General features: G+C 43.5%; 1 protein-coding gene across 1 annotated transcript in view; it reads left to right on the forward strand.

The window, feature by feature from the left end:
- LOC147885373 (uncharacterized) overlaps positions 1-16,782 on the forward strand; it is a 55,396-nt gene that overhangs the window by 24,533 nt on the left and 14,081 nt on the right. The gene's annotated exons all lie outside the window — the stretch shown is intronic.

Genomic DNA, 16,782 nt, shown 5'->3' on the forward strand with positions numbered 1-16,782 from the left:
CAAACTTTGCACAAGAGGCAAAGGATTATGTATTTACTGCATTTCAGGACAGCTTTGGTACCAGGGGGGATTTAGTTGCATGTGATACTTCTCTTGCTTCGTCTGGGGATTCTTCATTTGGTGCCATAGATAGTTGGTATGTAGATAGTGGTGCATCGAAGAACACGACTCACTGTTCATGGCAAACAGGTTACTTGTGCCAATGATGCCACTCAGGACATCACGGGAGTGGAAGATGTTCCCATCCTTCTGGAATTAGGAAAGAAAAAGTATATTTGTGAGGTCTGGTATGTTCTTGACTTGAGGAAAAATATTATTTCAGTTCCATCCATGGCCCATGATCAGCACATGCTTGTGGAATTCGAGGATGATCAATGCAGGATCAAGATCCAAAGAAAGGGTATGAGATTGCGGCTACAGGTTCTTATGAGGCCAGTATGGGTCTTTACAAGCTTGATGCTCAGCCCTATAATCAGCATGCTATGGCTATCTCTTCTCCTACTCAAGGTGATTTATGGCATGCCAAGTTTGGTCATGCACGTCACAGAGCTTTGGCATATTTGCATAATCATAATATGGTTCAAGGATTGCCAAAATTACAGCAGCCCGCTAAAGAGGTGTGTGAAGCTTGTGCTCTTGGAAAGTTGCATGGCCTAAAGGATGGACTAGGTTCAGTAAGAGCACAAAGGGTCTTGCAGATTGTGCATAGTGATGTTTGTGGAGACCAATGAATGTGACAACCCATAGAGGGTATCGATATTTGTCACATTCATTGATGATTATTCTAGGTTCACTTGGCTCTTTCTCATGAAAAGCAAATATGAAGTGTTTAAAGCATTGGCTGAGAACCAAACCAATTCTACTTAATTATGACAATGGGGGAGAGTATACTTCACATGCTTTTGAGGGATACCTGAAGGAGCATGGGATAAAGCATCACAAAACAGTGCGATACACGCCTCAGCATAATCCCATTGCAGAGAGGAAGAACAGGACTCTCATGGAAATGACACGGTGTATGCTGAAATTTAAGAGAATGCCAAAAGCATTTTGGGGTGAAGCAATTGTTACAACCACATATATTAAGAATCGCTGCCCTACACAAGCATTCGTTGACAGGACGCCTTTGAGGAATTTTATGGATATAAGCCCAAGGTGAATCACTTCATAGTGTTTTTGTCTGTTGCATATGCTTGGTACCAACTGAGAATCGATCCAAGCTTGATGATAAAGCATTAAATGCATCTTTGTGGGGTATAGCACTTAAAGCCGAGGCTTTAGGCTTTATGATCCAGCCACAAGGAAAGTAATCATAAGAAGGTATGTTTTGTTTGTAGAGCATGATAGCATTCAGCCCATCAATGAGGAGTTGCCTCCATATGATGTCACACCTCTGGACATCCTTAGTTTTTGGTTTGGGTTCTCCAATTGATGTTCCCTCTACCTCTCAGACTCTAGCAAGGTTGCCACATGTTGAGGGTTCTTTTCTCTCAAATGTTTCAGAGTTGCAGCCAGCTCATGGAGAGGAACATCCCAATATTTGAAAGCATTATCAGCACCATGCAAAGGATGTTACTCCAGATGCACTTCTATATGCTATTCCCAGCGGGACATTTGAAAATTCAGTTCCTAGATGGGCTAGGTTAACAAGTGCAGATGCTAAAGATCAGCCTATATTGAGGAGAACCAGGACCAGCACTCAAAATGATAAGAAGCAGGTGAATTTTGCTCTCATGACCCAAGTGATGAAAGCTGAAACTGAGCCTCAGTGCTTTGAGGATGCTCAGGGTAATCCGGCGTGGCAGAAAGCCATGGAAGCTGAGATTAGATCCATTCAAAACAATGCTACATGGAACATGGTTGATGCGCCCATTGGTAAGAATGTGGTTGGCACCAACAAAATAAAGTATCATGCAGATGGTACAATTGAGAAGTACAAAGCCCGTTTACTTGTCAGGGGTATGCATAAGAAGAGGGGATAGATTATGAGGAGACTTTTGCTCTGGTGGCCAAGATGACTACCATTCGCTCTGTCATCTCTTTTGCTGCATTTTATGGTTGATCTATGTACTAGATGGATGTCAAGACCGCCTTTCTCAATGGGGATCTCAACGAGGAGGTCTATGTGCATCAGCCCTAGGGGTTTGTTGTTTAGGGACAAGAGCACAAGGTATGCAATGGGGATCTCAACGAGGAGGTATATATGCATCAGCCCTAGGGGTTTGTTGTTCAAGGACAAGAGCACAAGGTTTGCAGCTTAGGAAAGCCTTGTATGGGCTGAAGCAAGGCCATACAGCCTGCTGTAAGCAGGCCGTACAGGTTGTACAGTCCGTACGGACTGTTTGGACTATTTTTGTACAGTCTCACCTGCCCGTACAGCCTCGAAATGCGTGCCAACTCCAGCTGCTCCTGCCCTCGATTGAAGTGTCACTAGCAGGCGCCTCTGCCCTCGCCATGTTGCCTTGGGACTGCCACCAACAATAGTTGCTCCAACCTCGATTGCAGCTCCACATTTGCTTGTTCTACCCGTCATTCTCTTGGAGCTGCTGCCCGCAACCATGGAGTCTTCCAAATCAACTACCATTTCGTTCGAGAAGTTTAATGGTAAGAATTTCCCTACATGGCAAACAAAGATGCATCTTGTACTTATGAAAGATGGAGTGTGGAATGTTGTGCGTGGCAAGGAGAAAAAGTCACAATCAGATGAAAAGAAAATTGCACACTGGGAGAATCTGAATGACAAAGCTCTTTCTCTCATTGGTTTGGGGACGGGTGATGACGTTATTCATCATTTTGATTTTGATTCCACTGCTCACGACTTATGGGCTAAGTTTAAAGAATTGTTCGGGAACAAAATCATCAATTCAAAGGTATTACTCAAACAGGAATTCTTCAAGTTGCAAATGAAGCATGAAGACTCTCTTCTTGCTCACTTGAATCATATGGAATCCCTTGTCACTCAGCTTGCTAGTCTGAAGGCCCCTGTAGGGGAAGATGATCAAGTTGTTGTGCTCCTCTCGAGCATTGAGGAAAATTCTAAGTACTGGGAGATCATACTAGCATTGCGTGTGACACAAATGGGTTATCATGATATGGTTGCTATGCTTATTGATCATGACAGATGTTATGCTCTAGTCGAGATAGCATGACCTCGGAAAGGTCGGTGGGCATTTTCTCTTATATGACCAACTTTTGTAATATTTTATGTGCGTAAATAAAATGGTCAAGGGAAGTAACTGCCAAGGTCCTAGGTGAGGGTGTATTGGCATCGACTAGGTGGTTCTGAGTGCTCAAGCCTAGGTGCACCTAAATGTGTAATAATGCCAAGGGGCAAATGTTTTAATTGTGCTCCAAGAGAGGGGTAAATGGTATACCAAGCTAAAGGTCTAGAATGATGACATGTGGCAGAAGGAACCATCTAGGGAACTGAGGGCTTGTGGATATGCATGAAAAGAAATTGAATTACGTATATTTTGTATGTGTGATCAATGAGATAGGATGGGTGGATATTCGGGATGCCAGCGCCTGTGATTTTGGATTAGCTAGTGAATCAACGACAAGCTGAGGGTTTAGAAAGTGTTCGTTTCATTTGGTATCAGAGCTCAGGTGGACGAGGAGATTACATATGAAGGGAGCGCGAGATACGTGACGACAAAACAGCCAAGCTCCAGGCTTACAAGCTGTCGCAGGAGCGGAGGGTTCCCGTAAGGCAGATTGACGAAAAAGTTAGTTGAGGAGCGTATCAACGAAAATCCAGAGGCGATACATGGAGCTGGGTGAAAGATCTGCGAAAAAAATAGTGAACTAGCCCGTGAATTGATGAAGAGCAAGGTCAAGGACGCCACCTCCACCCAGTATACACTCATCAGAACGTGCGAAGGTTAAGGTACCTAATATTGCCAACTATAGACCGGAGAAGTATGCTGGTCGAATGACCGAGCGCAGTTCTGATGTGATCGAGGTTTGGTTACACAAGTGGGAAGAAGCCTTCGCCATTTGTGAAATCAGATCTGATCTAAAGAAAATCCGCGAGACCACTCACCTGTTTATTGAAGCAGCAGATAGATGGTGGATTAAGCAACAAAAAGATCAAGTTGCCCCTACCACCTGGAAAGGGTTTAAAGCTGAATTTAAGAAACACTTTCTTCCACCCGACGAAGAGTCCCGAGCTTGGGATGCTTATAGAAACCTTCGCCAGAGGAATTTGTCGGTGGCAGAGTACACTGACAAATTCAGGGAATGTGTTATGAAAATAACAGACCCTCTCCCTATGTCGGTTCAGTTGAAAGACTATATCTATGGACTGAACGACAAGATTAAAATGGAAGTTCGGGCTAAATATGTGACTACATTAGATGAATCTATTGCAGTAGCCCTGAACTATGAGGATGCCAGAGGCAGACCTAGTGGGTTTGTGCAGGCAGGGACTCAGTATGAGTACCCGAGAAAAGGGGGATTTCAGAGGAAATGGACTTCAAAGACAAGTGTCTCGCAGCCAAGTGGCCAAACCAAGCAGGTGAAACCGGTTGAGGGACGAGCAAAGACAAGTACCACCGTTGGGGTGAAAAGGAAAGTAACTCCAATGTCAACCCGGGCTTGGTCAAAGTCCTCGTTGACCCCGGAGCAAAAAGAGAAAGCTAGAAAAGAAGGATTGTGCTTCGGCTGCCTTCAGCGACATTAGTTGAAAGATTGTCCACTGAACAAAGACCTCCACACGGCCACACATCGCGCTCTAAGAGCTATCTTCGTGAACCCGTTGGTTTACGGTTAGCTTGGAGCCAGACGAGCGGCTGATCAATCCGAAACAAAGAGCAGGCTTCGACGGATGGGAGAAATAGATTGACGGGAACTCGAATTACGTGGAGCTTCCAGGGAGCATTATTTTTTTCTGTGATATAAATTTTAGTTTCCAGTTTGCAGTCGATTTGTTCCTGTACAGCAAAGTTTGCAGTCGATTTACTCCTGTACAGCAGAAGAAAATTCGAAGTGAAAAAAAAAAACTATTTTCCCTTTTTGAAAGAATGGAGGCAGAGGGACAAGATTCCAGGGTAAATCCTAGTGAATCTAGAGCGCGATCTACGCAAGAAATGTCCCATCACACAACACCTACTCTGGTGGATAGGATTTCTGTATTAGAAGATGCTTTACACCATATCATGAACCAGCAGCTTCAAGTGAACGCTGGTCAAAATGAAATTAGGGAAATGGTGCAAGCCTTGTCGGCTAGACCATCTAGAAATGCCCACCAACCTTTCCGAGGTCATGCTATCTTGGCTAGAGCATAACATTCCTTCCCTCTTCAAGCATCAACGTCCTCCATGATGAAATCTGGGAACACTCTCCGTAACTGGTATACGGATTCCCAGGTAGCTTCTGATAGAGGTAGACCATGCCATGCAACCAACACCGTGGGTATCTTCCGATTGCGCACTTGCATTGTTCCTGGAAACCGATGCAAGTGGCATTGCGGTAGGAGCAGTTCTCCTCCAAGAGGGAAGGCCAGTAGCCTTTGAAAGCAAGAAGCTTTCTCCCTCTCAACGAAATTGACCAACTCATATATTAGAGTTGTATGTTGTTGTCCATGCTTTGAAAACATGGAGATATTATTTGTATGGATCAGAGTTTTATGTGGATGTTGATCATGATACTCTGAAATATTTTTGTAAACAGCCTGACTTGAGAGGCCGCCAAGCTAGGTGGGCAGAACTCATGCAGGAGTTTAATTTGACGATTCAATACCGAAGAGGAAAAGATAATAAAGTTGCTGATGCGTTGTCACGCATTATGCATAACATGAGTTTCACGGTGTTAGAGAGTGCTCTAATGGCTAAGTTCAGAGAAACTCAAAAGGTGGACGAGTTTGTCCAGAGTCTATGGCCTAAGGCTCATATGTTAAAACCCAGGAAAAACGAAAAGGATGACGTGGCATCCAGAAAAGGCCAAACTTATGCAAGATATACCATAAGGGATGGTATGCTGAAAAGAAATGTCAAGGTAGTAGTACCTAATCAGAATAATCTCAGGCAGAGAGTCATTCGACAGTGCCATGATAGCCCATGTGCGGGACATCCAGGAGTCGAGAAGACATATGATCTCGTGAAGCGAGATTTCTTTTGGCCAAAGATGAAAAAGCATATGCATGAATATGTGACACGTTGTTTTTCGTGGCAGGTAAGTAAGGCAGAACCGGTGAAGCCACCTAGCCTTTTACAGCCCTTGGAGATACCACTAAGTAAGTGGGAGAGCATTTCCGTGGACTTTATTGTAAGGCTGCCTACGACACAAGGTGGATATGATTCTATCCTTGTGGTGGTTGATCGTCTTACCAAGATGGCTCACTTCATTCCAACTAGAGAGTCTGTTAGTGCCCCACAAGTGGCGGATTTGTTTATTAGACATATATATTGTCTGCATGGATTACCCAGATCCATAGTGGTAGACAGAGATGTCAAATTTACCGGTCATTTTTGGACTGCAGTATTTGAGACACTAAGGACTGAGTTGGGAATGAGTAGTGGGGATCATCCAGAAACGGATGATCAGACGAAAAGAATCAACCAAATTTTAGAGGATATGCTTAGAGCATATGTGTCATTGAGGCAACATACATGGGACAAGTGGTTGCCATTGTTGGAGTTTGCCTACAATGATAGAAAACATTCCTCTACAAGGTTCAGTCCGTTTGAACTGAACTATGGTTATAGGCCAGCGAATCCAACAATAGTTGGAATACCTCAGAAAGTGCCTAGTGCCGCAAACTTTGTGGTTCAGATGCGGGAGATGCTAGCACTTGCGAGAGCTAACATTCGCCAAGCTATGGATAGAGCTAAGGCGCATGCGGATGAAAATCGATCCGCTAGAGAATTTAAGGAAGGAGAAAAAGTTTTTCTTAGAGTTCCTTCGCACTCTAAGTCTTTGACTGCAGGAGAGTGTGCTAAGTTATCACCTCGATATTGTGGGTTAATTCTAAAAAGAATAGGCAAGGTAGCCTATAAATTAGAATTACCACAGGAATGTAAGGTGTACCCAGTGTTTCATGTTTCTCGTTTAAAGAAATTTTTGCATACAGGTGACTCACTAATCGAAGGCGTTGTTTTGTTTCAGGAGATAGAGGATAATGCAAGACGCAAACCAACAGGAATCCTGGACCGAAAAACAATGCAAGTGCGCAATCGGAAGATACTCACGGTGTTGGTTGCATGGCATGGTCTACTTCTATCAGAAGCTACCTGGGAATCCGTATACCAGTTACGGAGAGTGTTCCCAGATTCCATCATCGAGGACGTTGATGCTTGAAGAGGGAAGGAATGTTATCCTCTAGCCGAGATAGCATGACCTCGGAAAGGTCGGTGGGCTTTTTCTCTTAGATGACCGACTTTTGTAATATTTTATGTGCGTAAATAAAATGGTCAAGGGAAGTAACTGCCAAGGTCCTAGGTGAGGGTGTATTGGCATCGACTAGGTGGTTCTGAGTGCTCAGGCCTAGGTGCACCTAAATGTGTAATAATGCCAAGGGGCAAATGTTTTAATTGTGCCCCAAGAGAGGGGTAAATGGTGTACCAAGCTAAAGGTCTAGAATGATGACATGTGGCAGAAGGAACCATCTAGGGAACTGAGGGCTTGTGGATATGCATGAAAAGAAATCGAATTACGTATCTTTTGTACGTGTGATCCATGAGATAGGCTGGGTGGATATTCGGGATGCCAGCTGTGATTTTGGATTAGCTAGTGAATCAACGACAAGCTGAGAGTTTAGAAAGTGTTCGTTTCAACAGACGGTATGTAGACACTTCGGACTCCACTGTATTATACTCCAAGGGCAAAGGCAAATTCAAGCCTTTCAAATGCAATCACTGTGGGAAGCTTGGTCACACCGAGGATCGCTGCTTCCAGAAGCTTGCCAAGCAACAACACAAGGATCATGTCAACTTGGTTGGGGCTGCAACAAGTGAAGACAAAGAAGAAGATACGCTTCGACACCGACTCATGCTCTTACTGCCGACATCAGAGATCTCTCTCTATTCAGAGGTCTATGTACCTGATGATTGGGACTTTTGTTTCTGATCTATTATTCCTATAGCTTGATGTATTTTGGGGTCCTCTGCCATGGGTAGTCCCCCTAAAATGATATGTATTGAGTGTTTGGTTTTCATTGAGTCTAAAGGTCCTCTGCCTTGGATAGTCCTCCCAAAATCATGTATTGGTTTTCCTATTTTGGTATGTGGCTTCCTAACATGCCCTATTATGAAGCCAAGGGGGGATGTACTGTGGGAGCCATATGTATGGCCTTGATAGGTCTCGTTATCAGGCTTGGCCGAGTTCTAGGATGGTGTATTCCTAGACCTATGAGCTGGTCATGTAGCCATGCTATAACGTGAGCCTCTGAGCATGTTGAGTCTCAAGCCATGAGAATGCTTGAATCAACCTTTGAACACGCTCAAAATTTAGCCTCTGAGTTACATAGGGTGCATAGTTTGATGACTGTCATTGTCATGTACTGTTCTTGGTTCCATTCCAGTAGTCTATCACCTTGCCTTCATGGGGGGGTGTTGGAATATGAAGCCAAAGTGAGTCTAAAATGAGTGTTCTAGGTGGTCTAGGTGTGGTTTTATAGTCTAGTGAGTCCTAGACATTCCACGTGTCATATTGGGAGATATCCCATAGACATTGTGACTTTCTAGAGTCTAGTGGCACACTATATAGTGTTGTTCTTGTTATTGTATATCACATCAGTCAACATCAAGCTCTTTGGTGTCATGTGAGTACTTGTCTATTGCTTTCATTTTCTTTCCATTGCATTTCCATTATGATTGTTATCATTCCTTTCCATTCCTGGTGTTAGCTTGCTTCTCTCCCTACCACTATGATCTTTTAGGCTCAGTGTACATATCATGGCTCAGTAAGAAGCAAGACTGTGTCTCTCTCCTCCAGTGAAGCAGAATACAAAGTTGCAAATTCAGCCACTATGGAATGTATGTGGTTAAGGAAGCTTCTGCATTTGCATAATGCTCAGGATGGTGACACAACTGAGATCTTATGTGACAGCCAGAGTTGCATTGCTATTGGAAACAATCATGTATTTCATGCTCGCTTGAAATCACTATCATTATGTGCGGGATTGTATCACAGATGGCTTCATTGATCTCACATATTGTTCCATTGAGGACAATGTGGCAGATATCTTCACTAAAACCCTGTCATCGCCTCTCTTCACACAACATCCACATGGCTTGGGGATACGAGACATTCAAACAATGTCAAGGGGGGTTGTAAAATGACATTGTTTTCTTTTGTATTCCCATAGGTTGCTATATCCACATATGGATGAATTTGTGCAACCATGGTACTTTAGATACTGTAGGTGCTTTAGAGATCATTCCATAGCATTCAACTATGCATATCATTGAGGGGGGGCTTGTAGAGATATATACCATGATATGGTGGTGTAGGATAGACTAGGACTTAGTCTATTTTAGAGTTTTTGTGTGCTCTAGTAATTGGACTATATATACCAAGTACTTGTACTTCATTTGGTTGAACGTTTCACTGGGAGTTCACTTGTGTTCAATTCTTGTTCTCTTGTGTTCACAACTCTTGTCCATTCTTGTTTCTACATTTGGCAAAACGTGTCTCTATTTTATTGTCCATTGTTGGTATCTTTTAAGATAGCCCATTCATAATTTATTTTCTTTGACAGACCATTTGTAATTTCTTTTTTTTTTCAAAGAAAATACTTCTATTAAATATGAAGGAAACCCTGAGAGCAAAGACAGTACATCATGCGAGGCATGAAAAAAACAAATACCCTAAAAGGACCAAATCAAACTCCTATAAAAGAGCTAGAAAAAATCCAAGGTTGAGGCTGATTCACCTCAATCCCATGGGGGACTCCAAGAAGGACAGGGAGCCACTCCACTCCTTGAACAAAACAGTCTTTCTAGTGGAGGCTATCCGTGAAGATCCCTCCATGCTCCCCCAGATGGCCACCAAAGTGTGTATTGTAACTATCCAAATACTGGCCAATGTGTGATTCACAATTTCTTTTAACTGTGTGACCTCCTGAATTAACAAGGTATTTTTTCCTTGTATTTTAGCCATTGCCTCATACATTTTCCTTTTGTGGTCCTGTAGAGATTATGATGTGGAGACATAATCCTTAGAGGGGATCTTTTGGGGGTGAACATTTTCTCAGATGACATTTTTGCAATGGTCCTAGATAAGCAACTCCCATTTCTCCTCAGTGTATTCCTCTTGCAAGATCTTGTCTGTTTCTTCAATTTAACAACTCAAATTAACTGTGATGTCTTTGCCTCAGCATTTGCTGATTCACCTTGTGAGTCTGAACTGTTGTCTTTGTGGTTATGGCATTCACCGAATTATTTAGTACCTCAATTGATTCTGATAACTGAAATTAGTGTCTTTGTCTGCGGTTCAAATGGCATCACAGGTATTGCATATTTTCCAATTTCTATTAAAAGCTATTCTCCCTGCAAGAGAGAGAGAGAGAGAGAGAGAGAGAGAGAGAGAGAGAGAGTCTTTCTCTTTTCCATGACATAATCCCATAGACTGTTAAAACTGCTTTCTACACCCCAGAAAAGTCCAAAATAACCATTTTTAGCTCCTTCTCCACCTAAAAAATCAAATCTTTGTAATTTTCTTCTGCAGTGTGGTTCGAATTTGAGTTTCTTCAAACACAAGTGGCTGTGTAGCAACAAACTTCCATCTTTTGGTGGAGGGTTTGTATAGGTGGCAAGTCCACAGACTTGAAAGCAATTTGATGTAGTAGCAACATACTATCTTCTAGTGTAGGTTTGCACATGCGGTTGTGTGCATACAAACAAAAGTCCATTGATGATGCAGTGCAAGCTCTAGACAACGAGAGATCAAAGCTCCACAGGTGGAGCAAAGCAAGGCTATGGCGACAATTATTCTTTAGTTATGGGCTTCATGGCTAGGGAATTGACCCCATGTCTTTGGTAGAACATTTTGAAACTTGAAATGTTTCGAAACATTCCAAAAAATGGGCCCCAGTTTTGAAGACCTAGAATTTCATTGGGGACCACAGTACAAAAAAAAATGGCTAATATTCTCCTTATACTCCATAGGTTTAGGAAATGCATAATAAGGCCTAAGGGAGTACATACATGTTATAAAAGAAAGCTTTCAACATAGTTGTTACTTGGGTCTTGTCCTTGGTCCCTAGGTCCTAGTTTCCAAGCTCACATTTCAATGTAAACTATTCAATAAAGTGTAAACATTCAAAGTTGAAGTTTCACTATCAATTTTCATGACATGATGCAAGAAAGGCTCCCAGACATGAAGAAAATAGGTGAAAGCAACTCAAAAAGGATGAACATGACTCATTTCGAAGTATAGGGAATTTTTGCCGTGCTTTTTTAACAGAGAAACGTCATGATTTTTAAAACGTCCAGTTTCAAAGAAACTTATCTTTGTGATTGTGTCTTGGGCAGGACATAATATGGAGGAGTAGAAGCAGCTATTACGAGAGAGAGAGAGAGAGAGAGAGAGAGAGAGAGAGAGACAGATGCATTAACATTTGCAAGAGGCCCCGCGGGCCTGTGGGACAAAGTGCACAAAGAGGAGACTCATACAAGCCATAGTGGGCTGGAGAAAAGGGCGCGCTAGGGCCCTTGATGAGTACTAATCTATGCTGATAAAAGCTCAAGCGAAAGCAAAAATCAAATACGAATTGAAGCAAATTGAAACTCAAGCTAAAGCAAGTTGAGATCTGGGACTCAGAAATTGAAGCCCGGCATAGTGGTGGCTCTTCGGTGAGTTGTGAAGATATCTCGGATCTACATCTGTTTAGATGTCCCACACTGTGGCGGGTGATGCGGCCTCCTCAATCTTTGAACATGCTGAGCTATGTCCAGAATGACCCCTCCCCTCTATCGGTCTCCCTTGACGAAAGCTGTGATAGGTCGGCAGACCTCAATAGAATGTGCTCTGGACACTCTCTATCTCACTTGCAGTCTCTGCGTCCCTCTCTCGATGGCACTGGGTCAGCTCTCTCAGCTAATCCAAGCTGCTCTCATATCAGCGAGCTCCTCTCTCCTCTAATCCACTGTGTCCTGGAGCTAACTCAAATGTATAGAAGTCAGTGACACATCGCTATGCTCGGCGGTCAGCCTCTATGTCCTATGGCCTAGTCGCCCCCTAATGCTCTCTGATTTGTCGTAGTAGTGTCTCCCTGTGTCGGTGCATCTCCATAAGATAGAGACCAATGCAGACCTGGTCATGGAAGTGGATCAGTCGTAAGAGTCTAACCGTATGATACGGTTGATCTCATCTCGTGGGATCAACTCAGGTGGTGGGCCTATGTTGTACTGGAAGGGGCAAAGTCTGTCCATCTGGATACAATGCCTATCAAACCATGTGGATATACATGCACCATTGGCTACTGGAAGGCTACTGGAAGGGGCAAAGTCTGTCCATCTGGATTGGACAACAATTGCTTTGGCGCCCCTTTCAGTATTTTGCTATTGGCTGGCCCAGAGTGCCGCCATTTTCTTGGCTCATAGGTACGCTACAGTTGTCGGATAGTCCCTTTGAAGCACGTTCATTTTGAGACCAAGAGCGCATTCTCCTCTGAAGCACGGTCATTTTGAGACCAAGAGCTCCCACTTCTTCGTGACAAAAGTGCTGTTTTTCGAGTTTTCTCGCCAAATCTTTGCTATTCGGCTACTTCTGGCTCATTTTCATGGAGATTCTTCTATTCCTTGGGACTTGCAGAAGAGCTTCTGTGAAGGGACTCTTCATTTCTGAGCTGTATTTTCTTCTTAGGGTGTCTCAATGAGTCACATTTTGGTTTTGCTATCTCTATTTTGCTATTTGCTATTGGCTGGCCCAAAGCGCCGCCATTCTCTTGGCTCACACGTACCCTACAGTTGTCAGATAGTCACTGTTGGATGGGTACTTGGCTGGTTGTTATGCTTTTACTTTGTTCTGAGCACTGAGGTTGCCAATTGGATGCTAGTGATTGAGTACAGCTGAGAAGCACTTGGTGAAAGCTTCGGGGAAGCTATGGATATGTTCTCTGGAATATGCACATGCTTTGGATGGCTTTGAGAATGGATAAATTGATGCAATGGTATGCACATGCAATAGAAGCATGCATGGCTTGAGAGAGTGATTCCAGCAGCGTGCTGAGGTTCAGGGAGGTCCCTGGTGTAAACTTATCACTCGCAATATAAATAAATACCAAAAGGGGTGCCAAAGCGATTGGGGCCAATCTATGTCATTGTGTATGCTATTGTGAGGAGGCACTGTCACGGGGGCGTGAAATTCTAGGTACTTTAATGTACTACAAGACCGTGACAACTTTGGTTTTAAAAGTCCAAGCGTGGGCTTAATAATGTGTAATTAAACGCGGCATGGTGCCTAGCACATAAGCGTAATTAATCCCTAGGCCCAAAGGCATTCCAAGGAATTAAAAGAGTGGTTGTTGGGAAATGATGACGTGGCATTTTTAATGGGCCCCCTAGAGGGCCATGTACCTTCAGTGGCCCCCCTAGAGTTCCAGGTGGCTCTAGTGCCTTCTACATGCTCCTTTGCCATTCCTGGACCTTCCTGGGCCTTCTAAACTTCACGTGTGGTTTTCTCTCTCATCTTCTCCCTTTGTTGAGATTTTGGACTGGTTTTCAGTCTCCTTCAGCTGAATTCCGTTTTTCTTCATAACTCCTCACCTGTTTGGATTCCTCGACTTCCGTTTGGCCCGATGGCTTCCCCTCTGCCTCCCCTTCGTAGTGATATGCTTTTCCCTCCGTGCGTTTGGTAGAACGGGCAGAGCTGAGCACTTCTTTTGCTGGTCGAATTTGCAAAAGTGGCTTTTTCTGGACCTTTTTTCTTCTACCGCCTCTTGGGCCTCTCCTCTTGCAAAGCTACAGCTTTCTGTTGAATTTCGAGTGGTTCGACGCGCTGGTTGACTGGTTTTTCTCAGTTTTGGAGGACTTGTGGGGTTAAAGTTCACTGTGCCTTAACCCCAGTTATGTACAATACTCAAACACATATATAAATGAATGAAAAAGAAGATTAGGGTGGTTCTGCACCCACCAAAACTTGTGTGGCTCTCTATCTCTCTCTCTCCTTCTTCCGTTCTTGCTTCCGTTGAGAGCACTCTCAACTGGTATCAGAGCCCGGGTGATCTAGCTGAGCGTGCGTGAATGCTTGAAGCTCAGCAGCTCTGTGGGAGGAAGGAGAAGCTTTGTGGAAAGCTTTGTGGGTGACTTTACTTGCATCCGAGTGTGCAGAGACCTTGGAGGAACCTTTGGAAAAGTCACTTTGGCTTTACGAAGTGGTTTTGAGAGCCTGTTAAGAGCTTTCAAAGAAAAAGTCGTTTTTGAGCTTTTCCCTGTTCCGTTCGATGACAGAGACTCCGTATTGACTTGTAGAGGCAACTATTGCTTGCTTTTGGTGTCCACATTACTTCAGGAGCCTGGAAACACCTTCATTCTTGAATCTGGGATCATTTTATTGGATTTCTGAGTCACTGTGTCAATTCCTGCGTTTTTTGCCCGGGTGTTGGAACTCAAGTTTGGAGTAACCAGTTGCAGATCTGTCAGTTCAGGTGGACTCAGGAGGTCCTAAAACTTCTATGTTGCTCATCATTCGCACTCCGGTGGAGTTTACAGATAGCTCTGTTTCCAAAAACGTTTTTCAGTCCATGTGTTGGACCCAGTGATTGAGACCACGGTTTTCAAAACCGTCTGTCCCATTGCGTTCCGGACGCCCAAAAACCCCTACCTGTCAGTTCTTGCGCGATTCGGTGGAGGATTTTCAGAGTTATAAATCTCTGTGTATTCGATTTCGTCTCTCTGTTATGCATTTTTCATACTAAGGTTTTGAAACCTTAGATTTATGCCACATGGCAGTGGATAAGTATTGACTCCCGTTTCTCACTCATCGGTTGAGATTTTGGAGTTCTGGCAGAAGAGAGATATTTGCAGATTTTCTTGCTGAGTCCGATTATGCAATGGCGCCCATGTTTTGAAGCATCTCAGGTTCTATTTTCAGTAGCGCTCATTACCGTGGGACTATGATTTCTTGAGCATACCTTATGCAGATCACTCTGGTTGCAGTTTGAGCAGTGTGCGCTCATTCGTGGTATGCATTGGGTTGCAGTGGATGATTTATAGGCCATTTGGATGCATTGCGATCCTTGTTGGATGCGCTGATAGGCCCAAATTGCCTTGTGGGATGCTATTTTTTATGGACGCTTTGCACATGGATGCTATTTTATGCTGAGGGACAACTTTGACACATTGCAGGCGATGCACTAATAGTGCTATGCTCTCTTGGATGAGATATTATTGATGCATATGCCAGTGGACGGTGTTTATGCTTGAGTCATTTGGCACTTATTGGCATTTTCTTTTGGGCCAGATTTGCTCATATGGATGCATAGTATATGCACATGAGTCAGATGCATCTTTTGATGCTTTGAGGTTTGAGTCTTTTGTGATATTTCAGTCTATTGTGGCATACACATTTGGGTGCACCTGGTATTTGGTGTGATTCTCTCTTGCAGGCACTAGCATTTGGGATTTTGCTTTATTTGCATCATGGCATCCTCTTCCATGTCTGAAAAGGAGTTTTTCAGCATTAAAAAGTTTGATGGGACAAACTTTTCTTTGTGGAAAGAACAAATAAGGGATGTGCTTATTCAAAAGAAGCAGATTAAACCCTTGGCAGGTATTGAAGCTAAGCCTGCGGATATGTCTGAGGATGATTGGAATGAGTTGGATGCATTAGCAAAGTCTACTATTAGGCTTCATCTTGCAGAGTCAGTTTATTTCACAGTAGTAAATGAGCAGACTACGGAAGATTTGTGGAAGAAACTGTGTGCCACTTATGAGAAGGAAACTGCCTCTAATAAAGTTTACCTCATGAAGAGGTTGTTTGAGCTGCAGATGAAGGAACGGGTCTCCATTGCTTCTCATTTGAATGAATTCAATATTATTTTCAGCCAGCTTCAGGCTCAGAAAATGAATTTTGATGCGGAGACTAAGGCAATATTTCTCTTATGTTCATTGCCATCCTCATGGGATACCTTCCGTACAGCTGTCAGTAACTCTGCACCTGGTGGAGTACTGAAATTTGATGATGTTGTGGGTAGCTTGTTGGCCGAGGAGATTAGACGGAAGTCTATGGATGGCAACAAGCAGGATGCAGCCTTAAATGTGCAAAGGGGCAGATCACAGTTTAGGGGGAAGTCCCAAGAAAGAGGGAAGTCACGTAGCAAATCCAGGGCACGGAACATTGAGTGTTACCACTGTGGCAAGGAGGGCCATATGAAAAAGGATTGCTACAAGCTAAAAAGAGAGCAAAGGGATAAGAAAAAGAATGCAAATTGGGGTGCAAATCAAAAGGAAGAGAGTCCAAGGGAGGACAAAGGAAAAGTGAAGATCGAGGAGATCAATGCTGTCACACGTGATAGTGACAATGATGTTCTCTTCATGTCTAGTTTATCTGCAGAGTTGCTTACCACTTCAGATGATGCATATTCCCAGGATTGGATTTTGGATTCTGGTGCTTCATTCCATGTTACTCCCCATAGGGAATGGTTCTCCACTTATGACAGTGGAAAGACAGGTTGTGTGCATCTTGGAAATGACTATGCATGTGACATAGTGGGAGCAGGTGACATAAAGTTTTCTTTTGCAAATGGGTCTGCATTTGTTTTGAAACATGTGAGACATGTGCCTAAGCTGACCAAGAGTCTTATTTCAGTGGGTCAGCTAGATGATGGTGGTTTTCACACCA

Source organism: Dipteris shenzhenensis, chromosome 25 (assembly GCF_047967505.1).
Source record: "Dipteris shenzhenensis isolate YYH24624 ecotype China chromosome 25, Dip_SZ_1.0, whole genome shotgun sequence".
In the NCBI taxonomy this organism is placed as follows: Eukaryota; Viridiplantae; Streptophyta; class Polypodiopsida; order Gleicheniales; family Dipteridaceae; genus Dipteris; species Dipteris shenzhenensis.